The following is a 7,951-nucleotide window of genomic DNA, read 5'->3' as shown; positions in this document are numbered from 1 at the left end:
CATTCATTTTCACTTTTTTTTCCCCCTTTTTTACAGATTTCCTGAACCCTTTCTAATCCATTAGTAAGACTTGATTTTGGCTGTTAAATATTGCAGCCCTTGGCATAAATGAAGTGGCGTTACCACTCAGTTTAAATGGCACAAAAATACCTGAAAAATTATCTTCTAGAAAAGCTGCCAGCATGAGCATGGGGAGATTCCTCGTGACCCTTTAAATATTAAAGGAAAAAGAGGAACAACAAAATGCTATTTTGACTTGTTGATTAATACCTATGTGGGCTGAATACCGTCCTCGGGACCAGCAGCACTTGCTGTGGACTGAGAAGCCGGGGATTTTTATTGCCTTTTTCTCTCCTAACACACCTGAGATGAGCCCGTATATCAGAGTAATGTGCAGGATGCCACAACGCTTAAATTGAGGGGGAGCAAAAAAGAAACGTAGATACCCTTGTTAGATAAATCTGTTTAATAAATCTGAAGAGAGAGGAGCGAGGAATAGACCTCTTTGCATGATAAATGTCACCATTCCAGTTCTGCATCATCATTACTTATGTAACTGTAACTGTATGGATAATAATAAACCCTGAACTCAGCCCTTTGAGCTCCGTGAGTCTCATTAACTGATGGGAATATGATCACCCCCTTCTCTTGGAGGGTTTTTTGGTACTTCTGTGCGTTGCATGCTCTGAGTAGCACCCTGTGAACTGCAAGCAGGTTCTCTCTTGAGCCACCAAAGACTTCATCACGTTTTCAACTTAATGGCCTTGAGTCTCAGAGTGGCTTCAGGGGGTGTCTTATTTTTGTAAATCTTGACAGAAGCTCATTCCTACTAACATTATGCCACGTGAAAGAAAATTAGAAAAGTAAATATTTTCTGCCGTGGGATGAAACATCAGTTGTTATTAAATGTTTATTTTCATTATTATTTATTATGCTGAATAAATAAGATTTATCTTTTATTAATTACAGCACTCAGGGCTGTTGATATTCATTGCATTTGGCAGCCACAGCATAGCAACCTTACCCAGCAACAATGAATATTGCCATTAGGTTATAGAAATGCCACATGCACTTAATAAAATGATTACTTCCCTCTCCTTGTTCAAGCAAACATTGCTTTGTCCTTCCGTTTCAGCAGAGAAACCCATGCATACGGGCTTTTCTGATACGTTGCCTCAGTTAACTTGGCACTGGCAAAGTTATGTGTAAAAAACCCATAAAAAAAGAGATGCTAGAGTTTAGGCAGGCGTTTAGTCCTCCAGCTAAGACAAGGAGTCCTGCCTGCAGGATCACACACCTCAGCCTCCAGCACTCAATTTCGTGTCCAGCTCTTCAAAGCTCAGACAAGATCAGGAGAGTAATCAACCCCCATCCTCTTCCACTGCATATTTATAGGAAATTCTGATTTGAGCTCACCGTGCCCACCCCTCCAGGCAGCTGGGAGTGCATTTTAATGCGTTTCTACATCGGTCAGGTTACTGCGACATCCTTTCATTGTGTTTCTCCACTTCATAGCTAGAACTGAAGAAAAGCTCAAGCAGCTACTTGTATTTAGAGGTCCCCAGCAGACCTTCTGCCTATGCACATTTTTTTTCATTTCAGGAATGAGAAAAAAATTCGAAAAGGCTTCATTTGAGACAGCAGGAACCCTTACTCCTGATATTAAACCAGCAAACAGAAAAGCAAAAGCTTTTATTTAACAGGCAGTTATTGCTACCTGCAGCTTTAATTTTGTGTTAACGTCACATATGCGTGTGTCACATCACAGATTGTGTCATTATCAGTCAAAGCTACCAACGTGGCCGTCGAGCGTGGTCCGGGCAGCATGAAGCAGCCTGGGAATGCTGCTAGCTGCCCATATCTGTGGATATTCCAAATGAACTTTGGGAGGCTGATTCCAGTGGCTTATTTCCAAGGCAATTAATTCTTTCTAAGTAAATATGTGTAAAAAAAATGCTCCTTCCGCCTGGTGGCACCTGACACTGCTGACTTCTTAATACATATTAGCTCTCGCTGGCTGGGATTGGAAAGAATATCCCTGAAAATGGGGCAGAAAAGTAGCTCTGTTTTGTGTCAGCATGTGTTTGATAACTTCTGACTGCATGTTTCATACCTACCGCTACCTTGGGGCGGTTCTTGTACACGCCGGCTCTGACACCCTATGCTTGTGCACACGCTGCTGTACACGTCCTTCAAAAGACACTCTAACAGAAACCTGTTATTGATTTCTTCTCCATCGTGTCACACGAGATTTCTTAAATTGGCTTGGGGAACCTCATAATCATTTGAGAGGAAAAAATTATTCCTAAGCAAATGGGGAAGCAGCTTGTCTCAAGGAGAGTGCCCTAAGCTGCTGCCCAAACTTGGAGGCTGCTCTCAGCCTTGAGGCTCTTTTCTTGTCGTTTCATTTGAGAAATGCAACTGTTGCATGGGAACCTTGAATAATCACTTGGTATTGATACCCAGGGACCTCGGCAGCTGCACTGCGTTACTTCTTGGTCACACTGCCTAGTGAAATTGCGGCTGGAAATGTGGCTGCAGTCATGCCAGATACTCAGATTGCATGGGCTGAGATGCTGGGGTGGCAGCTGTGACAGTTTGCTTTTCCTGCGTGAGTTAACCCTTCGGGCGCTCCCTGCTCCTCACCCAGGGCTGTGCCTATGACAGCAACCGCGACATTTGCCCAGGAACGCTGACATGCGAACCCCAGAGCTGCTGTGACCCTAATTTGAGGAGTGCAGTAGTTGTTTCACGTTCTCGGCCTCCGGGCTGTGAGTAAGACAGACTGGGAGTTTCCGTGAACGACGGAGGCTCTTCGGTGCTGCCGCTCGGGTGAGGTGTGGGTGGCACAAAGCACCCCCCTCAGACTGACACAAATGCTGGCAGGTTCCAGGGCATTTCTGTCTCCATGTCTTTCCTTTGTAGTCATAGAGAAGGAGAAAAAGGACTATTTGAAAGGCTTCTTGTGAGATGTTATGGCAGAATTGTCAAGGCATCTCATTAAAGCTGTAAAAGTGTGCATTTGAACCTTGACTCCGCTGCAGCGGTAAATGGGTGCCTATGTGTTTGATCCAGGGGAGGAACAATACCAGTCATGTTTCCTTTGTACCAGCCCTTGATCATACAAACAAGGTAGCTGGATCCGCTAGACGTGGACAAACCGTTCCCCTTGCTGTTATTCTGACACTGGAGAGCTTCGTGAATCTGCCTTCCACCTCTGCCATCCTCCACTTGCTCATCAAAGAGCGATAAGAATTCGTTGTGCAGCTCAGCGAGTTAATAGTAGGAAATTACAAATGCAGAATGTTGATGATGGGGGTGTAGAAATGACGAAAAGCCTGATTAGGAGCTGCCTCCCCCTGCAACATCCAAGAGCACTTCACAGGGAGCAGAGAAAAAATGACAGATTTCACACACCAGTTCTGATAAATTTTACAGAATGCCCTGGGCTGCTGGAAACCATTTCAAAGCATAGAAGTCATTGAGATTGTTTCCTTTCTTGTGTAGTGATGAGAACAGTTTTTAAAACCTTGTGCTTTGCTCCCATCGAGCTGTTTTTCTCCGCCATGCAGTCACCAGGCTGCAAGAGGAGGGGAAGAGCCGAGTGTGGTTCCTTTGGACATCGCCCGCTGAGGGTGTTCCACTACAGTGCTGCCCAATTTGGGCTTCTCTGCCTCTCTTCTCCCTCTGGAGAGAAGAAGGACGTGTCTGTGCGACTGCCATCTCTCTTAGCTCTTCTACTTGGATAGTCTTGGCTTCAGCTGGCTTCCGTCCCAGAGCAGCTGAGCTCTGTAACAACTCTCTAGTTATCACCCCAGGGTAACAGGAGGTTTAAAAAATTACAAGGTTAAATTTAGAAGGTCACAAGTTCTTACCCTTTTTTCATGATCTCGCTCTCTTTCTAGCTGGCTCAGTAATCCTTTTCTATGTAAAAAGTCTTCAGTAAGACACATGGGAATATGACAGAGTCCAGGTCTTACAGCCAGAGCTGGCTACCCAAGGCGAGCGGTGGCAACCTCTGGTCACCAGCAGTCAGGTCCTGTCTCCACGTCCGCTTCCCAGCTCACCCATGAGTCTTCTTACATGAAGACTTTCCAATAGATTGTTTTGAACATGTCCCCTGCGAAATATTGCTGTGCGCAGTGGAACGCTGCCGTCAGTCAGATGACTGGCAGCGGGTTTTACTTTGAATTTGTGATAGAGAAATACAACGTGACACGCCACCTTGGGAGGGCTGCTGTCTGCCCTGAAGGAGGGGAGCGGGCTGGCTGATTAGCTCGAAAGGCCGTGAAGCACTGGGACAGGCGTGTTTTGCCTTTTGGATGTGGCACTGATAAGGTTGGAGTACTCTGACACCGCTGCGTTTGATCAGACATCTGTAAAGACACCGCGACCCAGATGAGGTTATTAAAATGGAGAGGAGGTGGATGTAAATCAACTGAGTGGAATAATGCACCCCATGTGTATCATGCCGTGTGAGACCATCTATAGCTTTCAGCAGCTGTGACAATTACAGGGTTTGGGCTGTGAAGAGACGTGTCCCCAGCTAATACTTTTAGCCTCTGTGGCTCATCTTGATCTGTCAGAGCGAGGAGGCTGCGGATATGAGAGATAACAAGCTGTGGTAAGATGCTGCTGCTTTGTTTCAGACTTGCTAACTTTGTTTCTTGATTTCTTCTGAAGTAAACTGGTGACTACTTGAGGCAATTTGGATGTGATCAGCCAGGAATAAGTGATTACAAGGTCCCGTTGGCGCAGGTTAATCTCCCCTAGCAGTGCAGCTGGATCCATGTGACCCCCTCAGCACAACGGGTTGGGATGAGAAGAGGTTCCTGATTCAAGCACTGGCTGAGAACAGGGACATTCCATCTCTGGAGCATCATTTGAACCTGAGGATGATTCCCCACTGGATTTCATTCCCTCCATGAAGTCAGGATGTGACTAGCATGTGCATCAGGGTCTTAAAGTGAAGGGGCATCCTCAGGAATTAAAGGAGGAAAAAAAGAAACAACTGGCCTCTCTCTCCTTTTCTTGGTCTTCTCCTGACGGCTGTCTGGTGGAGAGGGATGGAGCTGCCTGCAATTATCTTGCTCTGGGTACACACATCAGGGATCAATATTCCTGCTGAGAATCCCTCAGACCCATCCAAAACCCCTTAATCAGGAGAAATATTTCGTGACATCCAGACTGGACTCTCAAAGAAGCATTTTCTTCTGTCAAAAGCTTGAGATGAGGTTATACTTTGGGAAGTAAAAAAATTCAGGATACTGAGCAAATTTGTCTTGCTTTCTTTTTTGCTGATTTAGAGTTGTAGTAGCTTTGATGAGTTAAACTCTCAGGGTGGATGGGTGGCCCTGCAGCACTTATGCAGGAATTCAGATGGTCAGGACTTTGCACAAGGTTTAGGAGATGCTGGGCTGCTGTAGCCATGCCAAGCCTAGTGCCACTGTGCAGGGGCACATGGGGGGGTCACCGGTGGCATACTGCACATTGGTGATGGCACAGTGTTTCAGCAGCCTCTGGGCTGCCTCATCCAAGGGTGCCTTGTTAATCCACCTGCTAATTAAATACACCTCATGAGGATCTAAATTCTATGTGTTTTGTTGATTTAGTTCCAAAATTAGCTAAGTTAGTATTTCATCTCATGGGAACGAAGGGTTTTCCGGAGGTCTGCAGGACACTTTTTAATTGGCATGCAAAGGGTAACCGAAAAACCAAGCCTGTTGTCAGGAGACTCAAACTCAGTGCATCTCCACGTGTCCACAACCAGAAGAGGCTGGAGACCACAGTACTCAATCTTAAGTGTCCAACTTTCAACATGTGAGTAGCCCAGTAAAACCAGTGAGGCTACTTGGACGCTTAAAGGCAGATCCCCTGATGTCCAGGCCTCCTGCTATACCAACACGTGTAAGAAATCGTACAAATGGAGATTACAAGATCAGGCTCTGGGAGTTTTAAGTCTCTCTCCTTGAAATACAGGTTACATTATCCCTTTTTAATAAGCTGCGGAGAATCAGTGTGCTTTCTTTCAGATGCATGTGGAGTCCCAGCCAACCCCTGTTCGCGTTTTCCTTCGCTTATCAAGAGAAAAGTGCAGGCAGAAAAATCCCGTTTGTGTCCGACGTAGTATTTCAGCAGCAATACCTTTTGCTACTTCACACGATGTCTCCTTTTTAGTCCAACGGGGTTGGAAAACAGCTGTGCTTATGGGAGGCTTTTGGAAGCAGGAGGCCGTACAAGAGATGCAGGAAACCTTAAGGCACAAAGGCCAGGTACTAACCTGCGCGGCTGCAACCCAGCCTTCCCCACGCTGTTCCCAGCAGTTTCCAGAGCACGTAACGCATCCCAGCCTAACTCCAGCCTGCTCTGGGCAGACTTGAGCTCCTGGTTTATTTCTGATCTCAGGTTGCCTGACCCTACAGCGTAGAGCGAGACCTCCCTACACAGTTTGTAAGGAATGTTTCATCTACATTCATTAAAAAATGAACCGGTCTTTGTTCCTGTTGCCTCCCCCATCCAAAGACCGTCTTCCTGGGAATACAAATACTGCCAAAGCTTCTTCAATCCACAGTTTTCCAGGCAAAGTAAATTGGTTTCTTCTCTGGGTGTATTTCTTTCACCTATAATAAAATGTGTTTTATTGTATCTGACTGCATTAATTGATGCCCTGGTTATGCCCAGTGCACAGGTCAGGTAATCAATATACATTACCACTTGAAACCAGTAGGATTTGTGATCAATTCACAGTCTGTCTCTCCTAATCTCAGGTATTCAGAGTTTGCTTGTTTGTTTGTTCTGTTTCTCCCTGTGGCTGATTTGAATAACAATAATGTTGTTAGTACGAGGTTTTTAACATTCCTAGCGCTTTAGGACTAATCCTGCTTCCTTGGGGTATAGTCACGAAACACTTTCCTGGAGTGAAATGATAGAGCCTCTATAATTTCAGCTGCTGTCTCCTTCTCACACCACTGTAATAAGCGGTGTGGTGTGTTTATTTAAAAGGAAAGTGGAACTGGTCACTGACAGGTCAAAGTCACACCCTGCCTTGGAAGGCAGAAACGAAACCTTGGCTTGCTTCAGAGGAAGAAGGACCAGCCTGAGAGCAGTAGAGCAAACTGTAGTGCAGCCTCCGGAGTCTCTGGAGATTGCAAAGAGATGACATCGTCATCAGATGAGTCTCTCCCAAAGCTTCTTATCCTGTTATGTTGAGCTTAGCGACAAGTCTGTCCCAGTCCCAGTGCGTCCTGTGTGTCCTGTTCCTCGGGCCGACCAGAAACGTGTACGGCAGGGAGGGCTGACACCACCCCATGTCTTCTGGACCCAGCTTCTCCTTCTGTGATGTGAAGGACTCAGGCGTGTAAAGGAGGTGGTTGTGTGCTCGTGGATTTGCTCTGATATTTGCAATCGAAGTAGATTGACTCGCTTTCCTACAGCTGCAGGGCATGGTGAGTGGTTCAAAGGTGGTGCTCAGGTAGAAGCTTTTCTTGGAAGAAGAGAGATGCTCCCCTCCATCCATCTGCTACTAGTCAGCTGTGCTTCATTCACCAGCCCGGGTATTACTTTAAAATACCCACAGATGTGCATTTTAAATAATTCTTTGACTTATCCCCCTTTCTGAGTTTGTCTTCCATGTGCACTCTGATAAGTTTGATGGGAAGAACCGTTGCATTTTAGGCCCCTGGGTAGGGCAGAGCCAGCACCGCCTGGGGAAAAAAAAAAATCAGGGGCTGCCCCACCAGCCCTGGCCGGGGGAAGAGGAGCTGCCCCCGGCTGCGCTGCCCGGCTCAGCCTCCTGGGGGAGGGCTCTGCCCGGGGGCCGGGAGCATCGCACAGGGAGCATCCCAGAGAGTGCATCCCATCGGGAGCGCCCTACCAGGAGCATCCCACCGAGAGCATCCCATCGGGAGCGCCCTACCAGGAGCATCCCACCGCGAACATCCCTTCGGGAGCA

The sequence above is a fragment of the Chlamydotis macqueenii genome, chromosome 16 (genome assembly GCF_036417535.1).
Source record: "Chlamydotis macqueenii isolate bChlMac1 chromosome 16, bChlMac1.mat, whole genome shotgun sequence".
NCBI lineage: Eukaryota > Metazoa > Chordata > Aves > Otidiformes > Otididae > Chlamydotis > Chlamydotis macqueenii.
The sequence above is the reverse complement of the archived record's forward strand: the minus strand, read 5'-3'. Positions refer to the sequence as shown.